This window comes from Lynx canadensis, chromosome A2, assembly GCF_007474595.2.
Source record: "Lynx canadensis isolate LIC74 chromosome A2, mLynCan4.pri.v2, whole genome shotgun sequence".
Taxonomy (NCBI): domain Eukaryota; kingdom Metazoa; phylum Chordata; class Mammalia; order Carnivora; family Felidae; genus Lynx; species Lynx canadensis.
Genome location: NC_044304.2, coordinates 43,775,933 through 43,797,778, shown reverse-complemented (window position 1 = coordinate 43,797,778; position 21,846 = coordinate 43,775,933). Strand labels below are relative to the sequence as shown.

The 21,846-nt window shown below is 36.9% G+C and overlaps 1 pseudogene; it reads left to right on the top strand.

Moving 5' to 3' along the window:
• The first annotated feature begins 15,916 nt into the window (after positions 1-15,916).
• The window catches only part of LOC115508493, a 607,545-nt pseudogene continuing 601,615 nt past the window's right edge, over positions 15,917-21,846 (top strand).

The following is a 21,846-nucleotide window of genomic DNA, read 5'->3' as shown; positions in this document are numbered from 1 at the left end:
CTTCGGATTCTGTGTCTCCCTCTCTCTTTGCCCTTCCCCTGCTCACACTCTGGGTCTGTCTCTCAAAAATAAATAAATACTTTAAAAAGTAAAAAAAAAAAAAAAAAAAAAACAGATTAAAATCGAATAGGTTTTTAAACTGGTCATTCCCTCCCCTCTGAGTTCAAAGAAGTACTAGCCCAGCAGGCTTAATCCTCCTCAGTGGTAATGGAAAATGAACCCATAAAATTTATTAGGCAGAAAAGAAATCAAACATCCAAAAATATTTTACAGCTCCCCAACCTGGAATCTATCCTAAGCTACCCTAATAAGGTTATAAGATTTTTGTTTGTTTTATTAAACCCATTAGCACTGGAATATTGAGAAGGTTGAATCAATAGTGAATCAGTGATGGGATTTGGGAATTCCTTACTCTTATTTCGTGGGTAGGTAGGATACTCAGGGCTATGACAAAGCACATGACAGCATGGGACACACTCAGTAGTGCGCTTTGAGAATTGTTTCTACGTGAATGTCCAGATATTATAAAATATCTAACTTCCATGACCATTTTGAAGTGGCCGAGCTAAGGAGAATGTGAAAAATTCACAATGATTTACAGATCTTTAAAAGCTAATGTTTCACCAACTAATCACTTCAGAGATGCACATTTTCCTTTCCTGAACGAACACTAACTAATCATAGAATGTTTTGCATTTCTAGTGCTTCTTTCTCTCTTCTCCTTTTCCAGCATGTGAAAGAAAAATTGCCTATGATGCACTAATGTACCTGGTGACCCAATTCTGTTCTCCAGGTAGAGATATTGGTGCTTCTTTTAGATGGCCTATAAACACAATGTTTGTCAAACTAATTTACAAGTTAACCTGACCTCTGAGACAACTGTCTCCAAGATCAATGGGGAAAAAAATGAAGAGAAAGCTATGACTCCTTTAGTGTTGGTTTACCTGTAACATTAAGAAAGGCGAATGGAACAATTAGAAGAGATACAGAGCTTGGTTATATTCTGAAAAAAGGCTGAATTAAAGAGTGCATTAGCAAAGGCTTAGATGGTACAGAAAGAGCCTACAGACCTAAAGACATATTACACATCAATTACGTGTCATACTTTCGTAAATCTCAACCCGCCCTACAGAAACAGAGAGTGTTAGAGATGGACAGAGTTTGGGGATGACTGAGAACTGGGAATGCATCTTGAGTGTTGAAGGACCTGCTCTCCTACTCAGAAAGCAAGCAGGAAAAACCCATCTCTGGATCATCAGGTTGGTGGTCTCTTCCCCACCTAGATGTTTATGTTGCTCCATGGTTAAGAATCATGAAACTAACATCTAGAATGTCAAAGTTAACCAATTTGGGTTATTTATAAAATGATAATAATAACGTTTACCTTTTGGATAGACAAATGCTTATAAGTGGAAAGATATAAACATTGTTAACTTTAGGAATTAATAATAATGGGCTTTCTGGTCACACAAATGTCCATTACACATGCATTGGAACTACAGGTATATATATTAACACAGGCTGGAAGTGGATGAGAGAAGTGTTCTGATACCCAGGGGCAAGCTAGCACTTGCTGCTAATAAATGTAGACTTCCTGCCTGATCATATACTGCTTCCTTTCTGTAGCTCATCTGGGGCTTATCTGGAGTTCACAGAATGGGTAAAGTGCCCCAGACTGCATTAAATTATTTTCAGTGTTGCTGTTAACATGGGGAAAGATAGCCACAATTAAGTTAACCCAACTCAGCCCAAGGTGGGGCAGAAATAATGAACTCTCTGACTTATCTGGAATTGCTAAATTCAGTAGCATGAGCTTTATATTGAAGAGAAAATGTATTTTTCCTCTGGACATGGAGAAATGAATATTTCACTAATGAAAACCAGGGAAATTCTGGCCCTGATTTCAAACACAAATCACAATGTTGGGTTATTGTGAAGTTTTGTATGTAAGTTTTAACTATCTTGTGAAATTCTAGGAAGGTGTATCACCATAGTAATGTATTCTGTTTGCCACAGTGTATGAATAAAACACCCATTTTATGAACACTGTAAGTGGGGTGAAAAATAAACTATCCCAAAGTCAAACAATCAAAAAGAGTATACAATTTTTGAGTTGATTTAGAAGTGATTATGACAAATGGACCATATAAATAACACATAAGGAGGAACTAAGGCTTCCGGCATAATAAGAGGCAGGTATCTGATACAGACCATAACAAAACAAACAAAACAACCATGAAAGTCAACCTAGCTTATGCAAAATGAACGTGGAACTCATAAAATTAGTCCGTTTGACTTATTTTCTACAAAACCTAAGTCTGTTCAAAGCTTTCTCAGTGCTACTTATTCTTAGCCAATCTAAATGACTAGAATGCATTCTAATCTAGGTGGATTAAGCATGTTCAAATAAATATAACTCGAGTAAAATATATATTAACTGGAGGGCATTGCAAACTCATGCTCATCTATTTTTAAATTGTCTCTATTATAAATGATATTCTTTTGGCCTTCTGTCCTCTATGAGAATATACATTTCCAGGTGGATAAGGCCTTAAAAAAATCTTTTCTATAAAATTTGCTAACATGAAAATGGGGCTGTATTGGTCAACATGGGTCTTAAAGCATGTTTAGGTTCCTTGAAACTTCATGTGTAATTAAGACATAAGAGATTATTGATGAAATTCAAGCTTTGATCTTTTTTCTGAAAAGATCATCTTTTAATTAATTTTGTTGTGTGAATATTTAAACTCCACTGAAGTGGGGACTCAAAAAGACAAATAAGATAATGCTTAAAAGAAATACACATTGATCTAACCCTAAGACATTTCTAAGTAGCACAGTACATCATGCCACTGACATTTTCTAAGGCATAAGTTAAGATCTTACCATGTTTCTCTGCTACACTTGAAATTTTCACAAAAAGATTGTGTGTGCCTACTGTATGTACAAAATTGTGTTCTCACAGGAGGGAAGAAAAACAAAGGTTATAAAAATGTTTTAATGTTTATTTGTTTTTTTTGAGAGAGAGAGAGAGAGAGAGAGAGAGATAGGGAGACTGATCAAGTGGGGGAGGGGGTAGAGAGAGAATCCCAAGCAGACTTCCCACTTTCACTGTGGAGCCAGATGTGGGGCTCAAACTCATGAACCATGAGATCATGACCTCAGCTGACATCAAGAGTTGGACGCTTAACTGCTGAACCACTCAGGTGCCCCTAAGGGTTATAAATTTTCATTGAGTCATTAGATGTACAAGGATAAAATGTATTAACTTTTTTAAAATATAATTTATTGTCACAAAATTTATTAACTTTCAATGTAATGACTGAGAACCAACCATGCTTTAGTTACTGTGTTAGGTTCTGATATAGGATAGCATATAAAAACAGTGTCCAGGCCACTAACAAATTTATAGTGGTAAATGAACACGCATAATATACATATAAAGTAAATCACACCTGTGAAAAGCAGTGTGACAGAGGAGAGCAAGGTTCTTTGAAAGCACATGATGGGAAGAAATTGACCTACTTAGATTATAGAGGCCTTCCCTAAGGGAATGATAATTGAATGCAGATGTGAATTAAGAGTTCAAGTGAATTAGGTGAAGGGGACTGTGAATGGCATTTTAAAAGTAGGAACTGAATGTGAAAAGGTTCCTAAAAGAAGGAAGCAAGGTTAATTAGGAGATGTGAAAAAAGATTTTTGTGATTGTATCACAGAGAGGGGGAAAGAATTCTGTATGAGGGAGGATGGGCGCCAGGTCATGCAAATTCAAGTAGGCTAAGGATTTCAGTTTGTCCAGAAACCACTGGGAATTCCAATAAAGGTTTTGATAAGGGGTGGCCAGATTTGCATTTTAATGTAGAATCAATCTGGTAATAAATTGAGGTAAACACAAGAGAGGAAATAGGGAGACGAATACGTGGCTATTGCAGTAATCTATGTAAAAAATAATGATTTCTTGGCAATGCAAATGGAAACCATCCAGATTTGTTGATTGATTAGATATAGGGGTGTGGGAGAGGGAGGTGTCAGTACGTCCTCCCATTTTCTAGTTTTCTAATTTCACCCTTCTAGGAAAAATACATATTTACTTGGTTCTAAAAATTCCTGTGTGCCTGGCTAGCTCAGTCAGTAGGGCATGAGACTCTTAAAAATTCCTAGTGTCAAAGGGTAAAAATCTGGTTCCTGTACCTAGACCTTCAACCTCATCAAGGATGAATCTGCTTTTTGGACAGCCACATGCAAAAGAATGAAAGTGAACCAGTTTCTTACACCCCTCACAAAAATAAACTCAAAATGGATTAAGACCTAAATGTGAGACCTGAAACCATAAAGTTCCTAAAAGAAAAGATATCTATGACATCAGGTATAGACATATTTTTCTACATAGTCTTCTTTGGCAAGGGAAACAGAAGCAAAATTAAACTATTGGGACTACACCAAAATAAAAAAACTTTTGCACAGCAATGGAAACCATCAACAAAACAAAAAGATAAACCACCAAATGGGAGAAGATATTTAGAAATTATATATCCAGTAAGTGGTTAATATCCAAAATAAATGAAGAACTTACACTACTCGACAACAAAAAAGTCCAAACAATCCAGTTTAAAAAATTAATCTGTAAGAAGTAAGTAACAATATATAAACTGGGCAGGAAAGCCCTTCCTTACTCTGGAAGTGGAGTTTCCATTGCTGTCTGGGCCAAATTATCTCTTTCTACATTACAATTAAAAATTACTCTATAAGCATCTTTATAAAAAATGAAAATTGTCAAAACTTATCAAATCATTGGCAAGTAGCTGGTAATCCAAAACAGCATTAAAAAAACTGTTTATTTACTGGTTTTGATTAAATTAATACAAACATACCAGAATGCTAGAAGTAAATTAGTGCTCATTTATAGTGATTGGAGGGTTCTCATATGTCTTATGGCATTTTGATTTACTCTATTGCACTGACTGTCTTCTTCAACTTTTACTTTCCTGTCCTGATTGCACCAGGCACACTTAAGTTTAGTTATAACATATCTTGTGAGTATTAAAACAAAATCACTGCATAATTTTTAGTTAGAATACTCTGAAGCAGAGTAAATAGGAGCTAATATATTTTCCCAGTGCCAAAGCTTCTATATTGCACTTGTGTATAAAAGTGAACTGGTAAACTACATGGGGCCAAATAAAAGCTATCATGTTCTATGTAGAAAAAGAATGTGTATTTGAATGTATGCTTCAAAATATATTAATAGAAAAATAAGTGTTGGAAGATGAGAAATACACACTAGGGATTCCATAAAGGAATGGCTCGTGCATTTATAGCTCCCAGTCAATAACTAACTCATATGAGGTTAAGTCCTCTACTCCTATCTTCTCATTTATAGAATATATATAAGAATGTGTAGCCTACTACTCTTAGTCTGTAGTAGAGTTCAAATATAATATAATTTGTGCAGCATTAGACAAAAACATTATGTATATATTTATATTTATTTTTTGGACAGTCACATGCAAAAGAATGAAAGTGAACCACTTTTCTTACACCTTACATAAAAATAAACTCAAAATGGATATATATACACATATATAGTATCTATCCTCCCCTGTAGAGCTGCCATAAGAAAATAACACAAACTGTGTGGCTTAAACAACAGAAATTTGTTTCTCAGTTCTGGAGGCTGGAAGTCCAAGATCAGGAAATTGGCAGGACTGGTTTCTCCTGAGGCCTCCCGCCTTGGCTCACAGATAGTGAATTTCTGGGTCCTCACATGGCCTTTCCTTTGTGTATACCTTCCCGGTGTCTCTTCCTATTATTGTATGGACACCAGAGGTATTGGGTTATAATGCCATACTTACGATCCCATTTAACTCTAATTGCCTACTTAAAAGCTCTATCTCAGAAAGAGTTACACTGAGAAAGGGCGTCAACATATGAATGCAAGGGGGTGCAAATTTGGTCCATAACACCCTCTTTGCTGTTCATATTCTTCATTGTATACTGTACATTCAGGGAGACAAGCATCACATATTTCCCTCATGAACTGATTATAAGAAAGCCTCAAAACCTATGTATTGCTGAATGAAAACAGGCGTATAGCAGAGTTTATTTCTCTTCCTTTGTCTATCTGAAGTAATAATTAGAGGAGAGCTCTCCATGGTAGACTTGCAATAGACATACAGCTGTTCATTCAGTCCCTTTCAGAGCCAAACACACTAGGTAGGACACACAATTTCTAAGTATCTTTGAGAAATGAGGCAGGTGTGTTACAATTAAATGGCTAAAAAAATGTATCCAGGAAGAATAACACAGCAAGAATTCTGCTGAAACCATGCCAAAAAACTGCCCTCCTTTTCCCCATGTTTCAACAGTTGTATATTTGGAGTAGACCAATATGAAATTCCATATTTAGTAACGGCACACAGAGTACAATGTAATAAACCTAAAATTATTCTTTTTGATCTAGGGTAATTTCAGTAAAGTGGCACATTATAATTATAGACAACCTATAGTGTTGTTGTAGTTTAGAAAATGTTCTTTTCCCCACCTCCCCAAAAATCTTATAATTGTTTAGTTTTTATTTTGGAGAAAGAAAATTACTTTTCCTCTACTTCAACTGAGGAACATATGCAGGTATTACAAACTAATGTGGGCTTCTTCCAGATGGTCCCTGTATTTTCACATTTTTATCCAACCTTGGAATCTCCACATGACTGCACACAGGCTTGGAAACCCTGAAGTTATCAACATCTAGGGCACAAACAGAATGATCTAATAAGAGGGAATCTGGACGCAGAGTTTTGTAACTGGCACCGGGTATCAAAACAAAGTCTGAACAGTGGCAGAGAAGGAGGTCATCTTTTGAGCAGCTGATTGATTTATATAACTAACTTTCTTCCAGAAGATTTAAGGCAGCTTACACGGATATGTGAAACATAACAAGATATGATCAAGGCAAAGACAGAAGGGAAAGAAAAAGGGAAAACAAAAACGAGAACAGAAAATGAAATGAGACTAAGAAAATGGCCTGTGATGCGGATTTTTACACTTGCGTCAGCATACAGATTTGGGCTAAGCTTTCCAGCAGCCTAACTTGAAGAGGGAGACACAGCCAGTCACACAGTTCATAGTCTCAAAAAGATAAACCAAACCAATTAACTGCTCATGAGAAGTACAATTATTCTTAGTACTAAAATTAGAAATTTCTACCATGGATACTCATAAAACAGGCAGTGTATGACTTGGTAACATCTCGTTAAAAGCTTATTAAACATCTTCATTTCCAGCTAGAATACGTCAAAGAAAAATCCACTGAAGAGAGAACGGCTGGCTTTTTCAGGGAGCCTTAAATACAATTTTTTAGACATCTGACCTGGTTTCTACCTATTGTCTCATCGTAACTATTAATAGCAGCAAATACACTCTTAAAAATGTCCCAGTTAGGATAAAAGATTATAGGCTCACTCTAGTTAAAAATTAAATGTTTTCTTTATTATGTCAAGATTTATGTGACAGCCAAGTTACATAACTTTTTGACATTCTAACCCGCTCAAATCTAATATCAGTGGTACAGAGAATAATCATCATTCAAAAATTTTTTTCTCAGTGGATTAGTTTTTCCCTAGGACTGTCATAACAAAGTGCCACACACTGGGTGACTTAAATAAATTACAGAAATTTATTTTCTCACAATTCTGGAGGCTAGAAACCTGACATCAAGTTGTTGGCAGGGTTGACTTCTTCTGAGGTCCCTCTCCTTGGCTTGTACTTGGCCATTTTCTCCTGTGCCTTCAAGCGGCTCTGTTTATGTCTGTGGTCTAATCTCCTCTTCCTACAGAGACACCATTCACATTGTCTAGGGCCCACCGATAGGACCTCACTGTATCTTAATCCCTTCTTGAAAGACCCTATCTGCAAATAAGGTCAGATTCTGAGGTCCTCTTATAAGAGTTAGAATTTTAATTTAGGAATTTGGGAGAGAAAACAATATGGCTGATAATACTTGGCATATATATTTATCTTGTTAGTATTACTGAAGATTATTTTATATCAGATTTCAAATGGAGTTATAACAAAGCTTTCTGCATGGCTTTCCCCACTGTATGGTCAGAACACACACAGTTTCTACTAAGGTTCTGGTTGAAATTAAAGAGAGGGTAGAATGTGTTCTGTCCTCTTTGAAATACTTCATTCTAGTGTAGAGGCGATAGGTGTAAGTTCCCACTTTAACACCCTTATCTTTACATATTTCTCTGTATAATCTCTGATTTATAGGGCACTACTCCATTTCCCAAACACCCTTTGCTCATTCATGCCTCTGGGTATTTGTTTCCCTTTGATTTCAACGTTTTTCCACCAGTGTAGAAATCCTACATATACTTCAAATTCAAGATTAATAAGCTTCCCTGATTCAGCTCTTCATAATTAGTTGACCTTTCCTCTGTCTTACACTATGATTAGCTATGCTTTTAGAATATCCTTACTAGAATATGCAATTCCATGCAGATAGAGGTTATGTCTTTTTTATTTTTACACCTCTCTTCTCTGATCCACTTCCCTTTCCCAATGTTTCTCCTTCATCCTGGGTAAATATTACAGCATTTAGTGCCCAGCTTCATGTCCTATTTACCGTTACTGAATAAATCATGTGACCGACAACAGATATTTGCTATCTACACAATTATGCCTAGCATTGCCTTATCCCAAGGTAAACATCATATTCTCCACGGGCCATAGCGGCTTTTTCCCTGTCACTGGAAAACTCAATGTTAATTTATACTTCATGACATTTGGCATATGCGACTTCCTCTCCTAGCATTTCCTCCCTAATTGTAATTCAGATCTCAGTTAAACTGTCACATCTCCAGTAGCCTTTCCCTGATTACCCTAGTTAAAATAGTTTACCTGTTAAGTCATTAGTCTGCTTTATTTTTCATAGTATTCATGACTACTTGAAGTTATTTATATATTTAGATTTATACACTAGAATGTAAACTCAATGAAGGCAGTGGAATGTCTTTTCATTAGTAGGTCTGCATTGTCGGCCCAATGAGGGATGTTGTGGCGGCAGAGGTGTCTTGGAAGCCACTCTGAGGTTAGGTGCCACGTCTGTATGAGGTGGTACAGTGTGGGCCCATCACCCGACCTCTCACTTGCGTTCTCTTCTGTGGTGTATTAGCACTATTTACGAGGGATGAGTGATTTGAGAATCTCCATTTGGTCTCTGAGCTTGTCTGTTCTGTGACCCCTGGGATAGCTTGGTTTGCAGTGTACTTGGAGGCCACCATTGCATCAAGGTGAAGGTACTACGGGCAGATGGCAGCATAGGAGGGCGCTGGGCTCACCTCATCCTGCCAATCACTTAGATTTCTCCCACACCTGCCTAAATAACCCAGCAAACCACCAGAAGACTAGCAGATAGGACTCTCCAGAGTCAAGCATAGACAAGAGGTCCATGGAAGAGGGTATGAAGGGCGGAAAGGCTGTGCGCGCTACACGGACTGGCGGGAGGGATCCGGGGTGGTGGAGGGGCAGCCCACCCAGCAAGGCAGAGCCCCCAAGTCTGGCTTGCAAAAGCGGAAAGGCTGGACTGCATGAGTTCTGACAGCCAGCGGGATTTAACATCTGGAATGTTAAAAGTCAGCAGCTCTGCTCGGAGAGTGGGAGGGCGAGAGGACACCAGGAGGGAGAGTTGTTGAGCCCCTGAGGACAGAGCTCAGCTCAGCGGGGAACAAAGGCGATGGGAAGCGCCATCTCCCTCGTCCATCCCCCAGCCAAAATCCCAAAGGGAACCAGTTCCCATCATGGAACTTGCTTGCACCGTGCAAACACCCAATGCTGTGCTTGTGTGTATCCATCCCTCCTACGGGTCTGCCTCCCTCCTGGTGCCACAGGGCCCCTCCCGAAGCAGACCACCAAAGGCAAAGTGAGCTGAGTCTGCCCTTCCCGCCCCTGTGCAACTTGTGGATCCACCGCAGTCAATATGCCAGATCCCATAGAAGCAGCACCACAAGCCTGGCAGTGTGCAAGTAGCCTGGACAGGGGCCACACCACTCCACAGTGAGTCCTGCCCCTGGGAGAAGGGAAGATAAGGTACACACCAGTTTGACTGTAACCCCAGTGGTGGGCTGGGGTCTGACTGCAGCCCCGCCCACCAACACAAGTTACTCTGGACACCATAGGGGAAGTGCCCTGCAGTTTGGAGCCACTGCAGGGACTAGCCAAAATGACGAAATGGAAGAATTCTCCTCAAAAGAAACTCCAGGAAGTAGCAACAGCTAATGAACTGATCAAAAATGATTTAAGCAATATAACAGAAAATGAATTTAAAATAATAGTCATAAAATTAATCGCTGGGCTTCAAAAAAGTATAGAGGACAGCAGAGAATCTATTGCTACAGAGATCAAGGGACTAAGAAACAGTCAGGAGGAGCTAAAAAAATGTTATAAATGAGGTGCAAAATAAAATGGAGGCGACCACAGCTCGGATTGAAGAGGCAGAGGAGAGAATAGGTGAATTAGAAGATAAAATGTGCAAAAAGAGGAAGCTGAGAAAAAGAGAGGTAAAAAAAATCCAGGAGTATGAGGGGAAAATCAGAGAACTAAGTGATGCAATCAAACAGAACAATATCCGTATCATAGGAATTCCAGAGGAGGAAGAGAGAGAGAAAGGGGCTGAAGGTGTACTTGAACAAATCATAGCTGAGAACTTCCCTGATCTGGGGAAGGAAAAAGGCATTGAAATCCAAGAAGCACAGAGAACTCTCTTCAGATGTAACTTGAATCGATCTTCTGCACGACATATCATAGTAAAACTAGCAACATACAAGGATGAAGAGAAAATTCTGAAAGCAGCTAGGGATAAACACGCTCTAACATATAAAGGGAGACTGATAAGACTAGTGACGGATCTATCTACTGAAACGTGGCAGGCCAGAAAGGAATGGCAGGAAATCTTCAATGTGATGAACAGAAAAAATATGCAGCCGAGAATCCTTTATCCAGCAAGTCCCTCATTCAGGATAGAAGGAGGGTTAAAGGTTTTCCCAAACAAACAAAAACTGAAGGAATTCGTCACCACTAAACCAGCCCTACAAGAGATCCTAAGGGGGATCCTGTGAGACAAAATACCAGAGACATCACTACCAGCATGAAACCTACAGACATCACAATGACTCTAAACCCATATCTTTCTATAATAACACTGAATGTAAATAGACTAAATGCGCCAACCAAAAGACATAGGGTATCAGAATGGATAAAAAAACAAGACCCATATGTTTGCTGTCTACAAGAGACTCATTTTAGACCTGAGGACACCTTCAGATTGAAGTGAGGGGATGGAGAACTATCTATCATGCTACTGGAAGTCAAAAGAAAGCTGAAGTAGCCATACTTATATCAGACAAACTAGACTTTAAATTAAAGGTTGTAACAAGAGATGAAGAAGGGCATTATATAATAATTTATAGGGTCTATCCATCAGGAAGAGCTAACAATTATAAATGTCTATGCACCGAATACGGGAGCCCCCAAATATAGTATGCCTCCATTGTCTAAAACAGCATATTATAGTAACTTTAAAAATGTTTGATGAATGACTATGTGGCAAAAGCTTACATTTTATGTTATTATGTACCTCAGAAAAGATGATATATATCCTTGTAACTTTATTTCATTTCGATGAAAACTATGTCATCAAAGTAACAATGGCATGTATTTTGTACAATTAATGAAGTCAAAATACTTTCAAGCAAAATAAAAACTGGTAATACTCTTATAAATATTCATCCCAATACTCTAAAAAATTACCCTATGGATATAGAATTACTGCCTGCTTAGCAGTACTGCATGTATGTGAATGTATGTATGTGATTAAAAAATATGTACACAACAAAAGCATAAGCAACAAAAGAAAAAATAAAATTTACTTCATCAAAATTTGAAACTTTCATGCATCACAGGACATTATCAAAAAAGTAAAAATAAAACCTGTGTAATAGAAGAAAATATTTACAATTATATATCCGATAAGAGTCTACTTTCTAGAATAAAGAACCCTCCCAACTCAACAACCAAAAGAAAACCCTGTTAAATAGCGGCAAAGGACCTGAAAAGACATTTCGCAAACATGATGTACAAATGGCTGGCAAGCACATGAAAAGATGATCAACATCTTCAGTCTTCAAGGAAATGCAAATCAAAACCACAATGATGTATCACTCCACATTTACTACGGTAGCAAAAATAATGATAATAATAATATAATAATATTTAATAATAATAATGGATAATAGCAAATATTGACAAGGATGTCAGCAAATGGTAAACCTCATACATTGCTAGTGGGAAAGTGAAATGTTTTAGCCACTATATAATACAGTTTGGCATTTCCTTAAAAAGTTAAACATTGGGGGGCGCCTGGGTGGCTCAGTCGGTTAAGCGGCCGACTTCGGCTCAGGTCATGATCTCACAGTCTGTGAGTTCGAGCCCCGCGTCGGGCTCTGTGCTGACAGCTCAGAGCCTGGAGCCTGTTTCAGATTCTGTGTCTCCCTCTCTCTGACCCCCCCCCCCCCCGTTCATGCTCTGTCTCTCTCTGTCTCAAAAATAAATAAACTTTAAAAAAAAAAAAAAAAAAAAAAAAAAAAAAAAGTTAAACATTGGGGCGCCTGGGTGGCGCAGTCGGTTAAGCGTCCGACTTCAGCCAGGTCACGATCTCGCGGCCCGTGAGTTCGAGCCCCGCGTCGGGCTCTGGGCTGATGGCTCAGAGCCTGGAGCCTGTTTCTGGTTCTGTGTCTCCCTCTCTCTCTCTGCCCCTCCCCCGTTCATGCTCTGTCTCTCTCTGTCCCAAAAATAAATAAACGTTGAAAAAAAAAAAATTAAAAAAAAAAAAAAAGTTAAACATTATTATCATATGACCTTAAAATTCTATTCTTAAGTATATACCCAAGAGAACTAGAATTACTCAACAAATACATGTACATACATGCTCTTAACAGCAGTTTTTCCAATTATAAAAAAAAAAAGAAAACAGCCCAAATACCATTTATGCATGAACTGCAAAAACATTATGCTACGTGATAGAAACCAGATACCAAAGTTCATATATCATATGATTCCACTTCTATGAAATATCCAGGACAGGTCAATCAAGAAAGATAGAAAACAGTTTGGCGGGTGCTAAGTGCTGGAAGAAGAGGCATTGGAAGAAACATTTTAATGGATAAAGTATTTTACTCTGGATTGATGAAAACATTCTCGAACTAGACAGACTTGGTAGTTAGTTGTACAACAATGTGAATATACTCGATGTCACTGAACTGTAACTTTAAAATTTTATGTTATGTGAATTTCACCCCAATAAATTATTTTCAAAACTTATGGTTATGGTTTTTCTAGACAGTGATATTTAATTTACTTGATATAGATAATGAATAAATTTCCTAAGTAGGATACAAACTTTATTATGTATAAATAATTATGTAAATACACATATTACTTAAGCCTATAACACCACTCAGTATAAATTGTTTAATTTTATTTAGAGAATGATATTTTTTTTTTCTTTTAGGGTAAGAGAACACTTCCTGTATTACAAAGAGATTTGCCTGTTTAATTCCTTATCCCAACCTCTGGTAACTACAGCATTCCCTTTTGGACAATATTCAAAACTCGTAATAGGCCCATTAGGATGTTCAACATGATTTTCTTGATCAGTAAGTATTCAAATGAGGCATTTACAATTAATTATTGAATTCTTCTAACTACGTATTCTTTGGATCGTTAAAGAAGCAATCCCATCAGCTATACCAAGGCATCCCACAGAGACCCCACAGGAACTAATACATGCTGAGACTGGATGTCACACCAAGGTAAAACAGACCTGGAGGCCAATTCAACTTTGACTTGATGGGCTACAGACACCTTAGCCCTTTGACCCAAATTTCCCTCAATGTGAGAATATGTGAACAGTGTGAATTGCTCAGTCACTTCGCAGTCTGTGGTCTCTATAAGGAGACAGCTCTAACCAATCACACATGTTCCACGTAAATCACCCCTATGATGGGTTGAAGGGTTGAACTGTCTCCTCCTCAAGTTCATATATTGAAGTCCTAACCCTCAGTACTTCACAATGTGACCTTGTTTAGATACATTCTTTGCAGAGCTAACAAAGTTAAAGTGAGGTCATGAGGGTGGGCCCTAATATGACTGACGTCCTTAAAAAAAGGGAAAATCTAGACACAGAAATAAGCAGAGAGAAAAGATGATGTGAGGAGACAGATAAAAGATGGCCATATACAAGTCAGGGAAAGAGGCCTGGAGCAGATCTTTCCCTCATAGCCCCAAGAAAGAATTAACCCTGTCGGCACCTTGATTGTGGACTTCTAGGCTCAATTGCTGTTGTTTAAGCCACCCACCTAGTGGTACTTTGTTATCATAGTCCTAGGAAACTAATACAATTCATAATTCTTTTCTCACTTGCCCATTTCCCTAGAAGGACTGGAAACAAGAAAGCAAACAAACAAGACTTAAACTTAATATTCATTTTCTTTGTCTTCATTATGGTGGAGGAATCAGAACACTGTTCAAGAATGATTGGTTTCTACTAAAAAAGATATAAACACAAATTTAACTTCAGTCAGCAAGGTTAAAGAAGTCTTTTGTGAGAACTTCATGGAAAGCTTGAGTTTTCCTGATAAGAGGAACATATGTCACTGGTCCCTGTCCTTTCTATTTTTTTCTTTCCTTGAACCAGACAGCAAACCAGGGGCTTTAGCAGCCACCTTGGCAGCATGTGGGGAGAAGTTGGTCCATTAAGGATACTAGAGTGGTAATACATAAATGTCCCAGATGATAATATCATGAAGCAGTTGCATGAATACTTTATTGACTACCTCAGTATCTTCTTATTTATTATTATTATTATTGTTGCTGTTGTTTGTGAGACAGAGCACGTGTGAACACAAGTGGGGGAAGGGTGGAAGGAGAGGGAGACAGAGAATCTTAAGCAGGCTCCAGAGTGGAGCCCCATACAGGGCTTGATTTCATACCATTAGATCATGACCTGAGCCAGAATCAAGAGTCGGACACTTAACCACTCAACCAACTGAGCCACCCAGGCATCCCCACAATATCTTTGATATGCACAAAAATGAACTTCTAAAGTAAAAATCACTCAGTTAACCATTAGTCACCTGTAGTCAATAGTTTTCCTGATACATACTCTTAAAACCTTTCTCCAATAAAATAATGTAGACCTTAATTTATTCTTTTTACTCAACAATGCTTTCATCACATCCTCTTTTTTGTTATTGCTTAAAAAGCTCTTCATGTCTAATAAGAAAACCTAAATGAATAAAGCTATTTGTTTATTGAAGCTGGAAGAAAATACTTCAAAATCATGGCAATAGTTATTCTTGAATATAGGAAGTATGGGTACTTTTTATTCCTTATGTATTCTGTATTTTCCAAGGCTTTTTTTTTTTAAGGAACTTTGTTTTCCATCAACCTTATTTCTATTTTCTATTTAAGAGTCTGAGCAAGTACAGTATATGACTACTTACTGGTTGTTCCTACTGTGGTCTGAGCAATGGAAGCTGTGGACCAGTCCTCCAAAGGGAACTGCTGGAAAGGCACCAATGGTACCTGCACACCTTCAGACAGGGTGAGTAGCAACAAACTCAGGAGGTGGTGTGGTCTATTCATCCTTCAATCTCTCCTTAGTCATGGCTTTTCAGCCATGGCTTCTCTATAGAAGCAGAGATCAGGCACAACCACCCACAGGTATTCACCACAGATGGTGCCACACATGCATAGAAATTCCCAGGCCAGGACCCATCACATCAGACTTCCTGAGTATTCTTGTGGTACCACATGGCAATGTCCACTCAGCACAGATCGACAGTAGGCAGGTTAGCATAAGATGCCTCTGTTAGGTGCTGGTAATCAGTCCAGGGATCAGCATCCCCTGGAACTTGTGGCTTCTGGAAAGCTGCCTGGATTGGTTAGTGAAGTTTCCAGGAGTGAAGTGGCCAGCATTAGGAATGTCTCTAGTGGGAGCAACAAACTTCACGTAGGTCGCTGACCAGTATTCCTGGATAATATTACACTGACAGATCAGATATGAAACTGAAATCATCAGTTTTCAATGACAACAATAGCATGAGCTGCCAGCTGAAGCCTCTCCCAGGTTTTCTTGAGATTTATGATGTAGATGCCATCACCTTTCCTATTGTAGATGTACTGTTCCATTTCAAAGTCAATACTGGTGTCAAGGTTTCTGCTGCAAGGAATTTGAGGACATCCTCCTCCCTCATTTGCCTGGTATCAAGGGCTCCAGACACTGTGAAACTTTCCCTTTAACTTATGATGGGAACCCAGAACAACGCCATATGGACCCCTCTCTGGTTAAAATTCCAAGTTTTTTTTTTTTTTAAGTGGCATATATTACTTTGTAAAGTCAAAATAAAATAATGTCACATAAAAAACTAGAATAATGTTAAATTCTATGAATGGGGAACAAAACAGCAATTACTAATTTAAATATATTAGTTTTTATATCAGACAAGGATAGTTGCTTAAATATTCACTCATCACTAAAACATTTTCCATCAGGTTAAGAGCTTATATTCAGTTAAATATTGCATCTTTCCTCACTCACATTTTGATGTGATTTTTAAAATGAGTATCCAGTTACCATGGCAATAAATGACATAGGAATGCATAGATTAAATTGGAATGGAATCAAAAACCAGATAAATTCAGAATGCATGCAACACCTTCATTTCAGACAAGTACTTTTTCTATCCCCACCATCTTCGTAAATGGTAGTCAATCCAAACAATCTGTCCTAAAAAAATATGATCCTAAAATATGCATTTCTGGTGATTGGAGTCCAACATAGTCACTGCAAAAAAATTATGGTGAGATTTTATGTAGATCACTTAATCATGAGCTTTTTGACAAGAGGATAAATAGTTACCAGAATTCTGTGGCCAAATACAATTAATCCTATTTCCTCTGATAAAAACAAGTGATCCTTGAGTAATTAGGTAGTGAATTAAACTCAGAGGGATAAATACTTAATGTAATTAGAAATCATATTTTGTCAAAATGGCATATATATCATTTGTATATATACGTTATTAAAATTCTTGGGATGAAAAAAATCATACAGCTTTAAGCTAAAACAGAACAATTTCCTCCTTTTTTATTCTTTCAACGTGAAGCACTTTTTGTTACCCATGTAGATAGTAAAATGTTTGGGAAAACTGATGAACTTATGAATTTCCTTAAATATCTGGCTAAGAATCGAACTTTATTTTATTTGACTGCAACTATTGTGCTATAATTACACATTTTTCATTTATCAAGAGGTGTTGAAAAATCTTTTAAAGGGACTTCGGCTTACAAGTTGACTAAACTATGAGTCTTTTCCACTCTCCTAACAAAAGGCTACAAGATACTGTTGAAAGTTCAGAGTGGTTTCTCCCTCAAGCAAATAGTGTTTCCAGAGAATAGCTGAGATTCTCCAGTGTTTTGACTGGTTGATCTCCCAGTCATCTTTTAGCCACAAGCCATAGGGATATTGGCAAACATCTGTTTAGCATAAAAATAATAATAATCTTTATGAGAATGTCTATACATGACTAAACCTGCAGGGTCTTAAGAAGCACAAAGTGATCGTGAACATAGGTCCCCTGGGTTAATAGCAGGGAATCAAATGCATTAGGAAGTCCAGCAGGAAGGGGCTGATGAGAAAAATTCTTTGTTCCTTTGGATATAGCAATACTTAAGATAAAACTCAAGTACATTTTAGAGTGTGTCCAAGTCTAACTTCAGGATAAAATATGGAGTGAATATTGAAAAGAACAGCAGGAAAGCATTAAAAAATTTTGTTCTAAATATTTGCAGTTCAAAAAAATTATTTTCCAGTCATTTTAAGGACTCTCTAGTTTTGAAATCACATTGACAAAGAACTGTCATAAATCTAAAAGAGTCACATGGAGCACCTAATATTTATAAAGATAGAAAAACATTACATTTAATATGACTATCAGAATGTATTTGCTTTACGAAATAAGCTATGTGCGTCATGGGTGGGTTAATGTATTATATCATCTTTTTTTTAGTGATTTCAATTATATCACTGATATAATCACTCTTATAATCATATGTCCCCAATTTTGTTGTTTATCTAAACATACACAATTGTTTACATGCTACATAATTTATATTTACAAACAATATTGTACTTTGTACCTGTGGGAATAAATGAAAATCAACCAAATGAGAGCAAGCAAAGGGTATTTATTCAGAACATGCTATAAAATATGTTATTTGGCTGCTAATTTTATCAGTAAGGCTTCCAGTCAACAGTAGGCTATTAGTAGTTGAGTTTTGGGGGAGCCAAAAGATATATGGGAGTTTTCAATTACATGGGGTTAGCACCCCCACCCCTGCTTCCCTGCTTATTGTATATAGTCTCTCTCTCTCTCTCTCTCTCTCTCTCTCTGTATATATATATATATATGTATATACATATATATATATACACACACATATACACATACATACACACACACACACACACACACACACAGTCTAGCATTGTCCGTTTAAGTCTCCAATAGACTACTCATAACTTGATATTTTTCACTTCATGTATGTGCTGCCAAAGTGAGCACTGATATTTTCTCTTAAATGTAAATTGCTGTCAGACCTGCAAGTCAATGCTTGTATGTTTTCCCAATTTTTTGAAGAGCTGCATAATAATATACCATAGTAAAATATACAAACAGTTGTAGTCAACTGTTCTGAAGGACATCCAGATGGCTTTTAGTATTTTGCTATTTCAAAAAATGCTGTAAACAATGTCTTTAACTAACAATCTTAACTTAATGGTATCATTAACAATATTGGTCAAATTCCCAGATTTTAAATTGCTGAGTCAAAGGTTATGTTTATTTGAAATTTTAATACATACATATGCATCATTTTAAGTGCTTTTAACAAAGTCCCTAAAATGGCCATCACTGTTAAAAGCTGACACCCCTGATGCCCTAGCTCTTGACCTGTAGACATCAATACAAATTAGATGATAGATATTCATTTCAGGGTGGCAAACTAAGCATACCTGGAAAGTCCATAGCACCCCATTCCTAAAAGTCATATTCAAAAAATAAATGGAACAAGGGAATTTTGAGCAACCACTGACAGAAAGTGAAGAAGGAAACTGTACCCTGAAAGATCAAGGGATGTCACTATTTCAGAAGGAATGTTGTGGTTTTAAGAAAAAGTGGGAGGAAACCCATGGACAATGTCCTAGGTCACTGGAGCAACCTGACAGTTTAACCTCTGCCAAATGCCTCTTAGGACAGGCAGTGAAAACCCAATATTCTGCTTCCAAGATGAAGTGATGAGTGAATTTACATCAGAGACTCAGGGCAGTTCCTTGTTATCTGGCAATGAATGCCTGAGAGGAATGAGATCACTACAGAGTCCTAACTGTTCTGTCAGTGTCTAGTTCTGTATCTTATCCATTCTCGCTGATAAGTGACAGAAGGAAAGACCATGGCTGGAGCTGGTGAGCTGGACAAAGAATAAAAGATATAGTCTAAGAGGAAATTGCAACTACTATGATGAATACACAATCTCAACACTTGCAGGGAGGCCATGCCATTGGGACAAACTTACACATATGGAAACAAAGTAAGAGGACAAGATTTTGAAAAATTAAAAATAATGTTTTTAAAGGGAGACTACATTTTATGCAATAATAAGATTAGATAGATAGAAGGAGGAACCAACAAAAGCTATAAAAATAAAAACCAATTTGTTGAAACAGGCTAATGCATGAAACACACATAGCTGTAAACGAGAAAGCTGGAAAACAGAAAATAGAAAAAAAAAAACAGTTCACAAAAGAAAATTTAAGACGTGGGTAATAGGTCCAGATATTCCAGAAAAAATCATCTAAATGGAGCTTCAGAAAAAATAATATGAATACAGAGCAGGCAATATTTACAGAGATAAAAAAGGAACTTCTCTAAGGAAAGAATGATATGAGAGATAAAAGGCACACTCATTGTTGAGGAGGGTTTCCAAAATCAAAGCAAAGCAAATCAAACAAAACAACGTAAACAAATCCAAACCAATTAGTTCCAAATATATATGTATATATCTGAAATTTCAGAACATTTAGGTTTGAATGAAAATCCTAATAATCTCCAGAGAAAGTACATTGTAAAAATAAGGACTGATGTCTACAATTAATTTCTATAATTGATCTGTTGGGAGGCTGCCCCATAATGCACTACAGAGGATGGTGTATCTGTAAGGCACCCTGAAAGGGCTCTGGTGGGCATCTGTGTCTTATGGTCTCTTTGCTCTAAAACATTCCATCTCTCTGGCAACTTGTCACTTTCACTTAAGCTTCAGTTGGTCTGTTCTTCTGTACTTTGACTCAATACCCTATTTGCTGTCTTATTTCCTCCCAAAAAAGATTCTTCATGAAAAGATCTTGTGTTCACTAACACTACTTTTCTGGGTTGGCCTGAGGAACTGTGGCCATGGCAGCTCCTATTTCCATCACCTTATCAATGAACACTTAGGTTGTTTCAAAAAATGTTTGATTTATAAAAAATTCTACAATGTACATTAGTGAACACTGCAGGTGTTTGTTATTCTAGAGCACATGAGCAGGAGCAATGTTGGATCACAGGACCCTCAGGTTTGAAATTTTAATACATGGTGCTAAATTCCCCTACAGGATTACTGTATAGATTGACTTTCTCATTAGCAGTTAAAGAGAGTAACCATCCTCAAACTCTCTTAGACACTGGTTATCAAACATTTAAAAGCATGCCAATTGATTGGGTGAAAAATGAAGTCTCATTGTCAACCTCCATTTGCCACTTTATCATATTTTCTTGTGTGTCCTTATGATTTTTCACAAAATTAAACCTAAAATCACCGAAGTATGCAGTCTTACATTTGTAAGTACCCTGAAACCTGAGAGCCACAAATCATTTCCATATATTTGAAAGTAAATTAAGTTTTCCTAATGAAGTTTTCCGTCAAGAATCTCTCACCCATGGCTAAATAAGGGAGTGTTCTTCCAAAATTAGTAATACTGTGTATTTGTCACACAAAAAATTAAATCATAGAACCAAATTTAAACGCAGTGGAAGCTAATTGAAATGTCTGGTCCATGAATTTCAAAAGTTATGGGCCACATTCAGGTTCTGTTCCATAATTCATTGCATTCCAGATATATTTGTATTATGCTTGCATTACTGACATTTTATGATTTGTTTTATTTGTTTCTTCTTTCTTTCCTCTATTTCTCATTTCTTCAAGTGTGTTACATGAACAATTTTTAGAATTCTATCTTGATTTATTTATAGCAGTTTTCAGTGTATCACTTTGTACAATTTTTTTAGTGGTTGCTCTGAATATTAAAATATGGTCTATTGGTATGTTCATTTAACCACTTTAAGTGGAGTGTTAAAAACTTACTTCCTTTTAGGCCCCTTTACTCTTCTAATATTATATGTAATATTATAATATATATCTTATTATATATATGTGATTGTTTTAATCATTTCCTCAGTGTACTGAATGACACAACAAATGTTTCTATATTTTTATTTCTTCCATCAAATATAACTCAAGAGACTCATCAGGAAAATAGTTTATTATATGTGCCCCTATTTTTATCATTTCATTATTCTTCTTTTCTTCTGACATTATGAAGTTTTATAACTTCTGTTATCATTTCTTTTATGTTGGAAAGTTTTCTTCAGACATTCTTTTTTTGTTATTTTTTATTAACAAAATATTTTGATGTTT